Source organism: Panthera pardus, unplaced genomic scaffold (assembly GCF_024362965.1).
Source record: "Panthera pardus isolate Hobbes unplaced genomic scaffold, ASM2436296v1 HiC_scaffold_2, whole genome shotgun sequence".
In the NCBI taxonomy this organism is placed as follows: Eukaryota; Metazoa; Chordata; class Mammalia; order Carnivora; family Felidae; genus Panthera; species Panthera pardus.
The window spans coordinates 24,997,304-25,015,396 of NW_026526765.1; the positions used below are offsets into that span (position 1 = coordinate 24,997,304).

An 18,093-nucleotide genomic window follows, 5' to 3' on the forward strand; every position below is an offset into this window, starting at 1 on the left:
TATCCCCTAAATAACAGTGTGCAAATATTCTCTTTAAGTATTTACCATTATAAATGAAGGAAAGCCATCCATGGCTTGGGCTGAGGTAACCAGGCATTGTTCCAATGAATGAATTATTAATGTGGAATAAAGTAGGAGAGGAAGTATTCAGTGGAGGGGTGAACATCAACACAGATCCCCAAGGGTTTAGCCTTGAATTTGATGTGAAACTCACACGCTGTGTGACTGCTGAAAAAAGACAGTCCACTTATTTGTACTTCTCTCCATTTCCTTGTGAAATTTGACTAGCACTATATTAACAGAGTAATGGTTGTAAATAATAATAATAATCTTACCACCTTTAAAGCACTTTCTGCAATACAAATAACATTATTGTCATAGAAGATTAAAATTTCTTAATAACTGATCCCCCCTTTTTCCTTTATGCTTTTTTCTTCTAAAATTGTGAGGCCATTTTATATCAAAAATACTTCGTGTTCTTAAAGAAAGGCTGGGATATTTCAGGATCCTGGAACCAGAAGTGGATAAAACCACGTAGGAATCAATTTTACCATGAGAGTTCTGAGAGGTAATATTGCCACGGGGAAAAGTTTCGAGCTGTGGACTCCAAGGGGATCTGAGGCTGCATGGCTGCACTGCCACATGTGTGGCCAAGGCAGGTTATTAACCTTCCCGGGCTTTAGTTTCTTCATCTGGAAAATGCAGGCAGTGAAGCCTGCCGCATGGACTTACATGAGACAGGAACTAGTGGCTGGCACATAGTAGGTGCATAAAGACAGTATTATTACTGGCAAGCAGATCAGTTATAAACACTCTACTAAATCTATCTGTAATGCACAAATATTGATTTTTATATCATTGCAGAAGTAAAATGAGGTAATTAAGGGGTCTCCCAATGGATGGAAAAGGTAGAAGATGGAGGCAAAATCCCTGCCCAATCATAGCTTCAACTTAACGAGTTGGATGTAGGTATTTTATTGGCAGCTAGACCTATTTCCCTACCTTACCATCATCCCTACCCCACCCCCACCTCCTTGAAGTTATAACATATAAGAAGATGTCTACTGGGGGGGGGGGGGGGAAGCAAGGGCAATAATTGAAGTTGTCATGATTCCCAGCATTGCTGCATCAGATGTGTTTAAGACTGTAAATAGGGCATTTCCCCAAATCTATCTTTGGGATTATGCTTCATCAACAGGCAAAAGGATTTGAGTATAATGTGTTTTTATCACAATTAAGAATAGGCCAAAATAATTTTTTAAGGGAAAAAAATGTTTGTTCCTTCTGTGGCAACAAGTTGGTACACATTTTTTTTTTTTTTTTTGAGAGAGAGACAGAGTGGGGAGGGGCAGAGGGAGAAGAGAGAATCTTAAGCAGACTCCACACTCAGCGTGGAGCCTGACAGTGTGGATCCCACAACCCTGGGATCATGACCTGAGCTGAAATCAAGAGTCAGATGCCCAACTGAGGAGCCACCCAGGAGCCCCTGGTCCACTTTTAAATAGATATGGAACAAAACACATACCTGATGTGATGATCTGGATCCACAAGGTCAAGAAACTTTTGGAAAAAGAAAAAAAAAAAAAAAGATTAAACTATAGCAGAGGTTCCAAAACATTCTTGGTTTGCAGTGCCCTTGATATTTCAATAATTGTTTTTACAGTGCCCTTAGGACACAAGAAATAGAGCCAAACAACTTAACAGGTATTTATGTTCTAACAAATAAGTAGTTATTTGAAAAAAATACACAGCAATCGGCAGAAAAACCAATATTTTAATTTTATTCATAAATAACCACAGTTACTTACAGCATGTGGGCATCTCCCAGGCACTGTGCAACTTCTAAGATCAGACGCTGCCCCTCAGTTCCTTTTCCACATTGATTTTGCATTGTACTCTCTTATTATCACAAGTTCGATGGGAAAATATAAATATATGACATCATCGAAAGGAATGGAGCACCACCTACTGTTGAAACTGTTAACTTCTCTGGCCTAGTAATTCACAAGGAGACTCACAGAGCCCAAGTGTTGCTAGTATTTCCCTCGAAATGTTAAAATACTTCCTGGCACCACAGTGGGTTCCCTGCTACACCCCAGGATGCCTCAGCATGCACTGTGGACAGCACTGGACTGTAGGTAGGCTGGCACTTACAGGTGTACAAAGGCCAATAGAACCTTAAATCTTGCTATTAGCCTAATGAAATAACATTACTTAGAGTCCATCCTCTGGGCCTGAAATGAAAAAGATTGGTCTGTACTTGTAAAGGACAGAAGTGTTAACGAAGAAAAAGTAATGCAGCTGAGCAAGTAGCACTTAAAGTAGAAGAGTTTTTTACTCTACAACCATCTGTTTATATTTGTATTCATGTTCGTTGTTTCCATTACTTTGTGGTAAGTCTGTAGGGACAACGGTGAGGACGGTGAGTGAGGGAAATGCGAGAATGGGTGGGAGCAGAGGGCTGTCGGGTGTGGAAGGAGAAAAGAGGGCGAGTCACATGAGCACAAGAGAAGACAGAATCCTGAGGCTCTGGTAACAATGAGGTGAATAGATAAGATCACATTCAAAACTTGGACCTCTCTCCTCTAAGCTGTCTGAATGCTCCCCAGCATTTCACTGTGTCCTGTGGCCAGTAAGATTAATGCAGAAGCATGGACACGGCAGGGCTAGGGAGAGAGGCACTTACTGGGAATAAAAGTGGGGAAGGCCAATTAGAGCTGAAATATTGACAATCTGGATTCTGATTTATGAGAAAAGTCTCCACACCTCTACTCACCTAAAAATGGTGGTGGAAGGTGTGGGCAACAGGGAGGGAAGATGTTGTCTGTATTGGGTAAGAGTTTGTGAGCTCAAGATACAGATATACAAAGAGACTGTTAAAAACTGAGAACAAACTGAGGGTTGATGGGGGGTGGGAGGGAGGGCAGGGTGGGTGATGGGTATTGAGGAGGGCACCTTTTGGGATGAGCACTGGGTGTTGTATGGAAACCAATTTGACAGTAAATTTCATATATTAAAAAATAAAAAAAATAAAAAAAAAAAGATACAGATATACATACAGATACAGATAAAGAACACGATTTCTTTTCTAAAAAACATGACCATCTGGGGGCAGCTTGTAGCAGAGTTAGCATAAACACCATCAGTGTCACCTGGGAGCTTGTTAGAAATGCAGACTTTTGGGGCCCCACCTGAGATCTATTGAATCGTAATCTACATTTCAACAAGATCCCCGGTGAATTGTATGCATATTAACATTTGAAAAGTGCTGCTTTTAAAAATGCCTTGGCCAGGGTCTCACCTACCCCGAAATTCTGACTGAGTTGGTTTTTAATTGTTTATGATTCTAATATGTGGTGGAATTTGACAACCACTGCTTCAGTTCGCAGCATTATCACTGGCAATGACTATAACAAAACATGGCAAGTTCAGTGATAAAATGGGCCTCTAGAAAGTACTATGGAACTATGAAGGAGAGGGGTCAACTGGGCGTGGGGCTCAGTAGAGCTTTCTAAAGGAGGTGATAATATTGGAAGCACTCTTAAAGGAACAGCAGGTGTGAGCTCATACCTCAGAGGGAGATTTAGCAGGACTTCCCAATTAATTAGATGCAGAAGCCAAAAGAGAGAAAGGCAGAAGTTCAGACAGAGATTTCAAAACTGGACAGTCAGGAGAGTGAAAATGTCACCAATGCTGGCAAAATGGAAAGTGATACATGTTTTCATGTCAAGGGGGAACAGGAAGAGTATTTGCTTTTATATGATATCCATCTGGGTTATCTTTGGCTTATGTAAACTTAATAGAAAAATAAGGGGGAAACATTGTAATTCCACATTTTCAGAAAACCCCACACCCCTCCTGCCAGCTTTATATAATGTAGCAATTCCTTGGTGATGATTCACATATAGTCTAAGATTAGGTTCAATAAGAAAAGAAGAACATAGTAGAGATAGATTAGATTTTGAAGATGCGGCCAATCATTAATACAAAGATGAATATATTTCAAGCTCAGACCTTTGCACAGTTTTAGGCAAAAGATTTGCACCTGATCATTAAACAGTCCACAACAGTGTTTCATTCCCTGTCTCCTCCATTTTGTTCTTCACAGTGTTCTCTATCCTCTCCTTCCACATAGTGTATACATAAGATGAAGCTCCATTAGAAGCTTCTATTTTTAGTAGCATACCAGGAGATCTCTTTTTATGAAATTTGACAAGCTGTGTATTTTCATAGATATTTTCTGATGTTACCTTTTTGGAAGTTGATGATGGTTTTCTCTTGTGGAGTTTCCCCCCACCAAAAATAGATATGCTGTGCTTTTTTAAACACCATGAAAATTTGGGTTCTATTTGAGGTTCTAATGTACAGGTCTTCCTAACATGCCTTTCTCTTGAGTCCTTAAAATTAATGTCTACCCAATTCAGCAAAGCCACTAGTCTCAGGATAATTAGACAGTAATGTTTTAACAGCCCATAAAAATAAAAGTGTCAGCCATATACACCTTTAAAATTAGGAATGAACAATTATTTATTCCTCTAATTACATGATCCAAATTCAGTAAACATGAAGCAATATTATACTCATTCTGAAAGACCATTTAAAAGATGCTATCATTAAAATATTGCTTTCTTGTATTCCAATTTTTTTCTGAAAAGATCATAAATTGAAGAGCAGAAACCTCCTCGCGCTAATTTGACAGGTGATTCAGAGAAGCCATTTAACGACTGCCGCTTGAAACAGCAGCATCAGATTAAAGCATCGTCACAGCTAACATTTACTGAGCCTTACTTTGTTCCAGACACTCTGCTCACTGCTTCAGATGTATTAACTCCTTGGAAGCTCACAACAACCCTACAGACTAGATGCGATTTAGATCCCTGTCTTACAGATGAGTAAACCAAGGCTCAGAGCACTCAGGTATTTGCCTGCTAGGCTTGGCGGTCAGCGTCTGTCTGACCTCGTAACAGCTCAGTTATTTTCCTTCCCCTGTACATCCACTACTTCACAGAGCCATTGCAAGGCGCAAATGAGAAAACATTCCCAGAACACGCTCTGGCATTCGGTGATTGCGTCTGGCTCAATACCACAAATATCTGCTGAGAACCTGCTGTGTGAAACCCAAGGGTAGAGAGGGAAAAAAAAATGTTAAGACTAGTTTCAAAGAGCTACACAAATATGTTTGCATTATTATAATGCACAATGCTTTTACTTTTCCTTGATTTTAATTTTCAGAATACATCAGTGATATTCAAAATAGTTACATGTGAGCATTTTAAAATTAGATATGCAATTAGCAGTCTTTTTGGTCATTGTGATGAAAATGTGTCTTTTCTTTTTATTTCCCTTGATAACCTTCTCTAAACTTCTATTCTGGTTCAATGACCTGCAATAATCTTTTCTCCCTGAGTCAGGACAAGTGCCTTGGGCACATCTTTCTTCTTCATCATTTAAATTTAATGTTCAGCCATTTAACATTTTTATATTTCAATTGGTTAGTGTATTTAAGAGACCGTGCACTCACTGGTTGAATGTACTTTTTAAAAATGTTTCAAAAGTAACTTCCCAACTGCCAATATTGGCAGTAATCCTCATTGTGTTTCCCTGTCACCAACTGATTTCCCTTTCTTAATGACAAAAGCTTCAATTTGCTATTTGATGCTAAGATGTCCTGTGTAACAGCAGTTCTCTTTCTGAATCTTAAACTCTCCACACGGTCGCTCGTGTGGAGAACAGCACAGTTAGAATGTCTGACCTTGGTCATAAACCCAAAGGCAACTGTTCAATTGCCTGGCTCATGCAAGCAGAGTAAAATATAGAAAGGCAAAGAAGGACCCAATCCCAAATCCTCCAACTTCCACGTCATTATGTCTGTGGAATCCTGTGTCCTCCTGCTGGCAATTCAATTTGTTGAACGAAATGGAGGGATCAAGGTGAATACAAGAGAGTTAAGGATTCAGGTCCTTTTTGTTCCCACTGAGCTATTTTACCTCCATACTCCACAAGTCGAACAGATCTAGAGGTTGTTAGAAGGTTATAGAGATGCTACATGTTCATTATAACAAATCCCCTCCAATCTATATTATAGACATGGCTAAGTATTTGTTTACTCATTACCTTACTTGTTTGTACTATTATTAAACAATATAAACACTTGATTTGCAGCAGAATTCTTTGTTTTTTGTCATATTATGGGTCCACCATAGCAGATGGAAATATGAATATGCAAAACGCCAACACCGCAGTTTACATTTCTTTTCAAATCAAAATCCTTAATTATCATTTTGACTGAATTTTATTCCAAAAATCAGATAAATATTCTTGACTTATTGGTAATCAACAGTAAAAAGATACTTAAACCACTGATTTTTTTTCATTTCCATTGATTTGAATGACAGAACTGGCACATTCATTTAAATATGAGAAGCCAAGGACATATATATTGTAAGCAGAATTATAAGTTTAACTTTTAGAAGGCCTTCCATCTCTTGTCAAAATTAAAAGATGCCTTCCTTATGTTGTCTCTTTTATCAAAAATAAACAAGTTTTTGACAGGGGTTCTGCCTTTGATAACCTTCATGAAATTTAGAGATTATGTATGGATGTTAATGTGTCATTGGAATCTCAAGAAGGCATCTCTTTGTGTATAGATTTGGCCACTACTAGCAAATTCCACTTTCCTATAAGCTTTTACGTTGTCAATTATTAAAATGACAACATAATACAATCCTCATAAGTAGGCTAAAATATATCAATATTCTTTGCAAACCTAGCTTTCTGTCTGGAATTAAAAAGGAGGTTGAAAGAAAGTACAGAATTCCCCGTAAGACAAAGAGGTTTTTTTCTTATTGCTATTACTGATAAATAAGTAGAAGGAATAGATACTCTCAAAGGTCAATGTGAGGAATCAAATTTGAAATTATGTGATGTGAAATAAAAAGAAAAGCAGCATGCCAAAATATTTCACCAGGAATATAGTTATAATTGCTTCCAGCTTTCCATTCACAAAGAATACACACACACACACACACACACACACACACACACACACAAAGAGGCATTTTAGAAGATTAAAATGTATACATGTGTGAAATATATGAATAAATATTTTAGGTGAATTAGTATGTTTTAGAAGACCTGAGGGCAGTGATGGGGGCATAACAAAAAGCCTGAAATATCACTCTGCATGTGGGATTTAATGCTGACTAGAGGGAACAGAGATTGGAGTTAAGAAGGCAATTGAAGAAGTTATCTCGGCTTTGACATTTTTGAATAGATTTGGAGAGAAATGCTTTTCATTCATTCAACAATTATGCACTAGAGAGTGTAAAGTTAATAGCAAAGGAGGCTGCCTGTGTCTGAGCCCCAGCTCCACGGTGACCACCTGGGTAATACAGGGCAAGTTATTTAACCTCCCTGTCCCCCATTTCTTCAACTGTTACATGAAGGAGTAAGAAAGTTATTGAGGTGAGGATTAAATAAATTAATACACAGAAAGGGCTTAGAACGGGGTCTGGCACATCCTACTCACAAAGGGAAGACCATGGAAGAAGGAAAGGCACGCTGCAATCCAGTGAGCCTTCAAAGAACAGGAACAGTGAAGAAAAGGAAGAACCAAAGGTGCCCAGGGGATTATCCCGCTAATGTGCAGTCTCCTTCTGTGAAGTCAAGTATTATGGGCCAGGAGATGGTGCCAAGCAGCTAAGGCAGCTGCAGAAATGACTCATCACCAACAGTTCAGAGAACTACGCATACATAAAAATACGAAGTCTTCTTTATTATCCCAACCAAACTAAAAATAAAATGTGCACTACAAGTCCCGTTATTTGACGATCCTGGTAACTTCTGTAGACCCTCCTATTAAGGCGATTTATTATTTCATTTGAAAACATCATCACTTTACACCACAATTTGGAGTTAATATTATTTAAATTGCTGCGAAATGTTAAGACTCTGATCGGGTGTCGTTATTTTTTCCAATACAAACTTTAATGCATCCAGCAATGCAAAAAATGACTACTGCACTTAAAGAATGATCAAGTTTTAAGTTGGTAGTCATAATTAAGTTGTTAGGTTGGAGTTAATATCATAATCTCCTTATAGTATTGAACCAAAGTTTTACTGAGGGAAACATCACTCTTGATTTAATTTCTTACCCTGAATGCTTCACCTTTTTAAGAGCAAAATAATTAATTCTTTGTTTAAAGTTCAACTTTGACCTTCAGTATATTGAGTAGTGTTTTATATTGAGTCCCAGGACTCCTCTTTCAATTAGTACTTTAGATATTTAATTTAAATCTTCACGTACTTGTATCTTGGTAAAATCTGCAAGACCCTAGCCTACATGTTTTATTCATCTTTGTGTCCTTAAAAGTGCCTGGGACAGATTTGCACCATAGAAACAGACAAATATTACTTGAATTAAGCTGCAATGACGGAAGAGATAAAAACCTGCCATGTAATTTAAAAGTGTTTCCCAGTTTATAGGTGTGCATGGTTTGATATGGATATCACTGATAGTGCTTTCTGTCATTGGGTTGACAACTGAAAATCTAAAGTCTTTAAAGTTCAAGGATATATTAGGTAGTAAACATATAAACCAAATTTAGTATGTCTTTCCATGGAAGCTACCTCTGGAAATTTCACATCAAAATGACACAAATATTTTATGATATAATAGGAAAAAAGTTCAAGGTACCTTAGTGCAAGCCAGAGAAACTGAAGACAACACAGTTGTATGTGCATAAACAAGAAAGATAAAAAGGGAAGATACAGCAAATAATAACATAGCATAAAAGTTGGTTCTTTTAAGACCTTTACAAATGAAAACCAGACATCATTTAGGGTCTCAGTAGAAGAAAGTTTGAAACAGAATGGGGAAAAGCAAGAGTTGACCAATAGAAAGCACATTTTTCTTAAAATTCCTAGGAAACTACATTGTGCAGACAATTCAAGTGCCTGGTAAAAAAGAAGTCATTTAAGACCTGAAAATGTTGATTGCAACAATTCACATAAAAATCAACTATGGAGAAAAATGTGAAAATACAGGGAGAGAAAAATTCTATATAATGACTAATTTTTTTTTTTTTTACCAACTATACATTCTCCTAATCAACATATTTTGAGTTCTTGGAGGAAAAACAATCATTTCTGGAAAGTAATCTCATCTTAACTCTTTCTACTATTTATATGAGTATAATTCAGAAGAGAAACAGGAAAGAGAAGATGCAAAAAAAAAGTCTGCTTTTACATAGAGTTATGCAAAATTTTAGCATGTTTTATTATTTTCTTTCCACAAATTGTGAAGCGTAAGATTCTGGCTCATTTCCTTACTTAATCTATAGCCTAAGGCTTCTTGCCTCTCTCCCCCCCCCCCCCCCCCTTAGGGTAAATACCCTCTGGAAAGCAAACTTTCCCTTTAGAAATCAAGTAAAGCAGAATGGACTATAAAAAATTACCTCCCTAGGGGCACCTGGGTGGCTCAGTCAGTTAAGCGCCTGACTTCGGCTCAGGTCATGATCTCACAGTTTGCGAGTTTGAGCCCCATGTCAGGTTCTGTGCGGACAGCTTGGAGCCTGGAGCCTGTTTCGGATTCTGTGTCTCCCTCTTTCTTTGTCCCTCCCCCGCTCGCTCTCACACTCCCTCCCTCTCTCAAAAATAAATAAACATTAAAAAAAATTACCTTCCTACCCTAGTGTATCTTTTTTTCTCCACTTCTACTGAAATAATTGACGTACATCACTAAGTTTCAGGTGTAAGGCATGATGGTTTGATTTACATATACTGTGAAATGATTAGGTTCAGCATCCACCTTCTTATATGGATACAGTAAAAAGAAAAGAAAAAAATTCTCCTTGTAACGAGTTGATTTGTATCTTGAGTGTTCTGTCCAGCTTCCCAACCATGCGTATTATGTAAAAAGAATAAAAAGGGAGGAGCTATTTAACTTGTGCAAAGGCTATGATTTTGGTGATCACCTATCCACCCGCTTCTTAAAGGAAAACAGTTTTAAAACCAAATCAAGAAAATTAAGTGACTTGGCCAATTTGAGTGGTAGTATTATATTGCATTTTATCTCCCTTTCAACAGTCTACACGTCACTTTCTTGAGTTTTAAAATGATAATGCAGTAGTTGGAACCTTACTATGATGGCAAACCATCAAGTAATTTCTAAAGAAAGGGGAAAGACAGAATAGAAGACACAACACAAAGAAATCACTCCTTGGCAGGCAGAAAATTTGTAATGAGAGAAAGAGCAATGATAATGTTTTCTTATTTTTTTAGCAGGTGCTATGGTTTATGAAGTGCTTCAGCATACGAGCACCCTTTGAATGACCGCATAAGCACATTTCCAGTTAGGCAGGATTAAATCCTTTTGGGTATGACAAAACAGTCCCAGAGGGTTTAAGAGACCAGTGTCACTATCAGCAGAGTGCCAAAGCTGGGGCTGGAGTCCAGCCTTTTTGATGTGATTGAGACTAATACTCTTCCCTTATACATTATGAAGATACTGGGGTAGCAGAAAGTATTTCAGACATGTAGGCAAATAAAACAATCACATAAATGCTTAGGAGTTGGAGCTCTATGAGCACAGCACTAACCGTGAAACAGTTTCCCCAGTGTGGCCATCCAGACAGTACACATTTCTCTTTCTTGATTGCTTCATTGTTCCCTTAAAGCAAGAAGAAGAGAGAAAGAAAGAAAGAAAGAAAGAAAGAAAGAAAGAGGAAAAAAAGAAAAAGAAAAAGTGTTCAAATCATAACTTATAAGCTTGTTCCCATCCAAGAAAAATAATAAACAAATGAGCTCATAATTTCCTCTCCTAGAATCACTCACCTGAGTTATATGAGCAGGTTATGGAATTCAGTTTAGTCTTTTATTTATTGAGTACATACAGGATTCTTGAGAGTTAAGAATTTGAACAGAAAAATAGTCCCTCTCTCAAGCAAACTATCTGTTTTATAAAGATATAACTTTAACTTTTTAGGTCCTAGGAGTCAATATAAGAATATTATATCCAACATATTTTTTACCTTTGAAGAAAAACACATTTTGGGAAAAGTCCATTAGCTACTGAGAAACATAATTTTAAAAATTTCTGCCATTTGAGTCATCATGTCTCAAATGCCTGCATTTATGTATTAATATTTTCCTCCAAAGTGTATGTGTTGGAGTGAGAGGGAAAATAAGAGAGGGGCACTAGGAACGTGTGTGTGTGTGTGTGTGTGTGTGCGTGCATGCGCATGTGTCCTTAGATTTGGCAATTACTAAAGAGATTGCACCGTAAGGCAAAAAGGTAGGATTGTAACTGGTGAGTTGCGGTGCCTTACTAAATCAATTTTTGACTGGGTATCTGGCTCTCAGCTTGATTTACCACTGGCTTTTTGAAAATGAAAATGTTAGACTAAGCAGGAGCTGAGACTAATGTCCCAGTCTGCCAAAGACCTTGGACATCCAGAGCCAAGCCAAAGGCAGTAAACAATGCCTTTTTGGGGAAATAACTTCATGCAGTGAATAAACCAAAAGGCATTTGTTTAATTGGTAAATCCCAAATGAACAATAACACATATTACAGTTTGTATCATTTGTGCCAATAGAATTTACAAATAACTTAGCCTGGGGTCTAATATAATAAATACAATGAATCCAGAAACATTTGTAATCATCATGGGGAGTGCCGTTTGGCAGCATGCTCTGGTGTGAATTAGCACAGACACTGGAGTCAGGCAGATCTTGGTATCCTTCCTTGCCATGTCCTTAACTTTGGGTAAGTTCCTTAACCTCTCTGACCTCAGTTTCTCTGAAAAATAAATTGAGAAAATAAAGGTTAGCTCCTGGAGTTGTTATGAGAAGTAATTGTTGAGCATTCTTGCGGTACCTGACACATATTAAGTGCTCACCAAAAGTGAGTGTTCTCCACTCTTGGCTGGGATTCTTGAGGGACCGCATTCAGGTTCAACTCACCTTGAATTCTAAAGGTAAGGAACTACCACCTTAGTTTCCTATGGCTGCAGAAACAAATTACCACATGCTTAGTGGCTTAACAGTACAAACTTATTATCTTACAATTCTGGAGGTCAGAAGCCTGAAATGGGTTTTACTGGGCTAAAATCAAGGTGTCTGCTAGATGTCCTTCTGGGGACTCTTAGAAAAGGGTCCATTTCCCTGCCTTTTTGAGCTTGTAGAGGCTGCCTGTGTCCCTTGGTTCATAGTCTCCTCCTCCATCTTCAAAGTCAGCAGCCTATCATTTTCAAATCTCTCTATTCTCTCTGTCTCTGTCTTTCTCTGTCTCTCTGTCTCTCTCTGTCTCTCTCTGTCTCTGTCTCTCTCTCTCTCTCTCTCTCTCTCTCTCACACACACACACACACACACACACACACCACACACTGACCTGTGCTCCACCTTTCCATCTCTGACTCCAACTCTCCCCCACCTCTTTCCCTGATAAGGACCCTGGTGATTACATTAGTCTCACCTGGACAATCTAAGGTAATCTCCCTATCTAAAAATCTCTATCTTCATCACATCTGTAAACTCCTTTTTGCCAGATAAGGTAACATAGTCACTAGTTCCAGGAATTAGGACATACACATCTTTGGGAGAGCTATTATTCTGCCTACCACAACTATTATAGCACTCAAGTTTTATTCATTTTATAGTTGCTCTGGTACTTTTGACATTAAATTCAAGGTATTGAGTGTAAAAGATAAATGTCAAGGGAATTAGTAAATTTCTCCTGAGTTTAAATTTAAAATTCTTTTGCTTTTAGCACTTTGTCAGAAATTCTCCTCCATGTAACACAAGGTCTGTTTCAATGGTTATTAAACCTAACAAAAGATAAAAGATTGAATTGAGTGGGGTCGTGTGGCATCTCTGCAAATGCAGAATCTTTATGGTATTATTTGAATGTATTTTAAGCATAACAATGTACACAATGAGAAAAAATGGAAGGACAGAAAGATGATAGATGATAGATGGACGAACAAATAGGTAGACAGAATTCAATCAGTGGTTCTCGTTCCAATTTTAGTATATGTGCTGCCGAAGCGAGCACACAATCAGTGGTTCTCAATGGAGGCAATTTGTCCCCCAGTGGACACTTGACAACATCTGGAGACATCTTTGGTTGTTGTAACTTGAAACGTCCTATAGGCATCTGGTGGGTAGGAGCCAGGAGTGCTGCTAAATACCCTATAATGCATAGTCTACGTCCCACTACAGAGAGTTACTCAACACAAAATGTCAATAGTGCAGAGGTTAAAAATCCTGAATTAGATCTTTGTTACTCAGCACTTAAAATACAGTTTGGTACAGAGTAATCCTTTAATGAATGGTTCATAGATCTGAATGTAAACATCTAGAGATAATATTTTTGTTGTGGTTAACATAAGACACTGTGGTATCAGATCATCTGGACTCGTGTTGGTTGTATGATGCCAAGAAATTACCTAACTCTTATCTTGCCTTGGTTTCCTCACCAGTTAGGAGGAAATATGAAGAGTGTCATGATATACATCTGTATAATCTATGTAATGATTTCAGCACATATCCTGGCCCACAGAATGGGCTTAATAAATGGCTATTATTATTTTCCCAAATCGCAGCCAGACCAGTTGCCAAATGATGAATTATATAAGAGGATGCTTTAAAGATAAAATATGTCCACCGCTATAAAAAATCAATCAAGTTATTTATATTTTATAGAGTATAATTTTTAAGGTCGTTATAAGAGAAAACATAGTATACTTGAAAAAGAACATGGGATATGGAGGCAGCTTGATCCTAGGTTTTGTCAGAGGAAAAGAGATTTTCTAGATTCCTTTGGAGCCCATTTAATGTATCAAGAGAGGGGCCTAACCAACTAGAATAAAACTCATGAATTCCATTTATAAATATAGTCACCAAAAATTATTGGTGCCAGGCTCTGTACTGCATATCACGCTTCCACTCCCATTGTCTTCTTGATTTAAGAGTGGGAATTGGCTCTTCCTCCCACCAAAACTGTTTTGGTGGGGGTATTCCTAAAGCCAAGGGAGGAATTTCACAGTCCTGGCTATTAAACATACAAACACACAGTCCTATATGTATCTGAAGTCCTTTCTTTTTTTTCCTTTTTTTTAAATTTTTTTTAAATGTTTATTTTTGAGAGACAGAGACAAAGCACAAGTGGGGGAGGGGCAGAGAGAGAGAGAGGGAGACACAGAATCCAAAGCAGGCTCCAGGCTCAGAGCTGTCAGCACAGAGCCCAATGCAGGGCTCAAACCCATGAACTGTGAGATCATGACCTGACCGAAGTCAGTGCTCAACCAACTGAGCCACCCAGGCACCCCTGAAGTCCTTTCTATGGCCTTGACATTATATCTGAAGTTCCCAGGCAGCAGTGGCAAGTTTGTGAGTTAAAGGTAAAAGCAGAGTGGTTTTTGTCCATTCCCATTTGGGGCAATCATGTGGTGAAGGAGAAGCCCCCTTTTAGCTCTCAGGAGACTTCCTGGGTTTCTCCAGGGCAAGAAAGAAGTGGATGATACCATAGATGGTACCTATCAAAGACAAAGCAACCCTGTAAGCTAGGACCATAGAGCCAAGGGCAATGGAAGAGTCACAGTCAGACATCAGGGGGGTTTCTGATGGCAATAAGGCAGGCAGGATTGAGCTCCTCACCTTTGATCTTGGAGAACTGAGATCATGTTTCTACCTGCCAAAACACACACATGCCACTGAAGAAAGTAATGGATGAGATATTGTCTAGAAATCAGTGGGCCAGAGGGCAGTACAAGGACTGCCCTTGGCTCCAAAAGCCCCCAAATTTCCCTCTGACGCAGACCATGTGAGTCTCTCTCCTTTATACACCCAGGAGGTATCCTGGACTGGATCAGGGGCAAAGAGAGAAAGCAGAAGCCAGAAAGACTGAGATTTATCTAAAAGAGTTATCTAAAGAGACTCTATTATTGAATCAGGTAGACGTTATTGGATTGCACTAAATTATTGACTCGATGTTCAACCTAATATTGAGTTCCTAATACTCAATGGGATTAGAGCTTAAGGGATAAACTATAAAAAAAATAAATAAATAAGGAAGCTGCATCTTCCCTTGCACATCTGAGTGCAGTGTGCGAAAATATGTGACCCAGCAACTCAAGGGAAGGAGTGTTTCTATTTTAGCTGACTTTATTGCTTTTATTACCCCAGGCACATTCTCAAAGCCTCCTCTGATTTTCTCCTACACTGAGCCTTGAAACCATGCCACGTGCTCATACTGGATGCTAAGTCGTTTGTCTCCCATCAGTAATGCTACCTTCTCCAAGAAGTTTTCATAAACCATCAAAGAGCTAACATGTTCCCTGACTCCACCTTGTCCAATTTACAAGTGCCTTCTATGCTATCCTCCGGCTTTTTACTCACCTTATTATTCCTAATACTTAATGACAGTGCTCAAGTGTCTAATCTCTGCTTTTATTCTGTATCTTTTACATGAGTCAGTTTTTCCAAGCCTAAACTGCAAGTTTGCATAAGGCAAGTGTGATTTTTTTTTTTATGCACCATCTCATACAGTCCTTCGGGCCCATATGTGTTTTTAAGTGGCCTTGGTTCATAAAGTTAAATTATTTTTATTATGGAACAATGTTTCTGTGAAATGGAGCATTTTCCTTTCATTATCCATTAGTTTCTGCAACAGGATGATATTTGAAATATAGCGGAATGAATCTTGAAGCTTCTTCACCCTTGACAGGTGACTTCTGTCCCAGCACTCAGTATACTTATAATGGGCAGTGTCCTCGATGTATTTATAACTTGTCTAGTTTTTTCAACAAACCCAATACAAGTTGGTTTTATTATTGTATTAAGATTTAATTGGTTATAAAATAAATATTTTTAGATACGGGGGAACAACTTGAATTCCTCCCTCAGATCACTCATATTACATCACGTGCCTAGTGTTGGTAGTAACTGCTAAGTGGTCTGACAGCTTCAGGAATGGATAATCTTGGTGCATAGAGTTACACCAAAATGAAGCAAAACAGTAGATGGAGGACACTAAGATCTATTGATTGTCTTCCATGTGTCAGAAACCTTCGATGATTATTGATATTTTGTCCAATTTTATCTTTACAACATTCATTCATTAATTCCTTAAAATCATTAATTATTGAGGAACTACAATGTGCCAGTAATGTTGGGTGCTGAGAATACAGAAATTAACCAGGCAGTTTTGGTGCCTTCTTTCATGAAACTTGCAATCTAGCTGTTTGCTGATTGAAACATGAAAATAGCTGTGAAACAAGTCATCAAAAAAATAGAATTCTTTAATGGCTAAATGGGGAATACATTGAGCACGTATAGCAGAGGAATCTCAGACTAGCAGCTTAGGGAAGGCTTTCCTGAGGAAATGAAGATTATGCAGACCTGATATATGGGTGAGATCAACCAGGTGAAGTTGTTCAAAAGGACTTTATGCCAAGGGGACCATATGCAGGAGGCCTAGATATGTGAGAGACTAACACATCTTTTAGAAACTACAATAAGAAGAGTACACTGAAACAAGGAGTGTCAGGGAGAGAATGGTGACTGAGGAGACTAGGGAGGCAGAGACCATGGTGGACTTTGGAGGCCACGTTAAGGAGTGAGGATGAGCACTTTTATCCTGAGAGTAAAGAGAAAACACCAGAGGATTTAATTAGAGGAGAATGGCATCTTCAGAATTAGTGGTGCTATTGTTTAAGTTGGGCTAGTCACAGAAAGGAAAATAGATTGAGAGGAAGTAAGACTGAGTGTGTTAGGAGGGCGTCATTACAACAGACTGAGGAGAAAGGGCAGTGACCTGGACCATGGTGGTGGAAATGAAGGCAAGTAGGTGAGTCAAGGTATATGTAAGAGTTAGAACTTACAGGGGTTTGGTGGCTAATGAATGTGGATGATTGAGGCAGAGGTGAAGGTCTAGGATGACTCTCTGATGGCCTTTACAGAGATGGGACATACAGAGGAGGAGTAGATTTGGAGAGAGGGTGATAAAGTCAGTTGGGAAGTACTGAGCATAAGTTGTCCAAGAGACTTGCACCTTTGTCTCTCTATCTCAAGAAACTGGCCCCGGGGTATAGATAATCTCAAATAGATTTGGGCATCAAGGCCACAGAGGTAATAGTTGAACACAGAAAAATAGAGAGATGATCTCATCTGGAGAGAATATGTGAAATGGAATGACAAGGACCTGAGACATAGGCCTGAGGGTTACCAACTTTTAAAGGGCAAGTAGAGGAGGAATAACTGGCAAAGTTAATTGTTCTGAGTTCTATCTTATAGATGACAGAATGAAATTAAGAAAATTTAATTAATTTAGTTAATTAACAGGAAAGTCAGAATTCAGACCCAAATCTTTCCACCTTCTGAATACTCAGGTTTATGATGCGAGAATAATTTATTGAAGCATTTCTGAGTTAGGCCTCCGGCGAAGCATTTTACATACATTATTTCATTAATTTTCAGGGCAACATTCCTGTAAACTAAGTATCATGATTCCTATCATAGAGGTGAGGTAACTGAGACTTGCAGAGATTAACTAAATTCTCCCAAGTTACACAACTAGTACACAGCATGCATTTCCACCCGTTTCTTTTATTTTTTTTAATTAAGTTTTTTTGTTTTTTTATGTAATCTCTACACCCGACATGGGGCTTGAACTCACAACCCTGAGATCCAGAGTTCCATGCTCCACCGACAGAGCCAGCTGGGCATCCCTACACCCATGTGTTTCCCTTGCCCAAGTCCATGCTGTTAACTATTACAATTATACTAGTTAAGGCAATGGTAATCAACGTTCATCACTCATCGGAATTACCTGGAGGTCTTCTTTTTTTTTTTTACATTTATTCATCTTTGAGAGGCAGAGAGAGAGCGTGAGTGGGGGAGGAGTAGAGAGAGAGAGGGAGACACAGAATCAGAAGTAGGCTCCAGGCTCTGAGCTGTCAGCACAGAGCACAATGCGGGACTCGAACTCACTGACTGTAAGATCATGACCTGAGCCGAAGTCAGATGCTTACCTGACTGAGCCACCCAGGCACCCCCGCCCCTGGAAGGCTTCTTAAAACACAAATTGTGGGGGGC

General features: G+C 38.7%; 1 protein-coding gene and 1 long non-coding RNA gene across 6 annotated transcripts in view; both read left to right on the forward strand.

Moving 5' to 3' along the window:
* Window positions 1–18,093, forward strand: part of CDH6 (cadherin 6) — a 127,046-nt gene that overhangs the window by 72,964 nt on the left and 35,989 nt on the right. The gene's annotated exons all lie outside the window — the stretch shown is intronic.
* On the forward strand, window positions 1,097–6,167 carry LOC109267753 (uncharacterized). The gene is made up of 2 exons (XR_002080243.2): window positions 1,097–2,138; window positions 4,656–6,167. It is a non-coding gene; the product is annotated as an uncharacterized LOC109267753 (long non-coding RNA).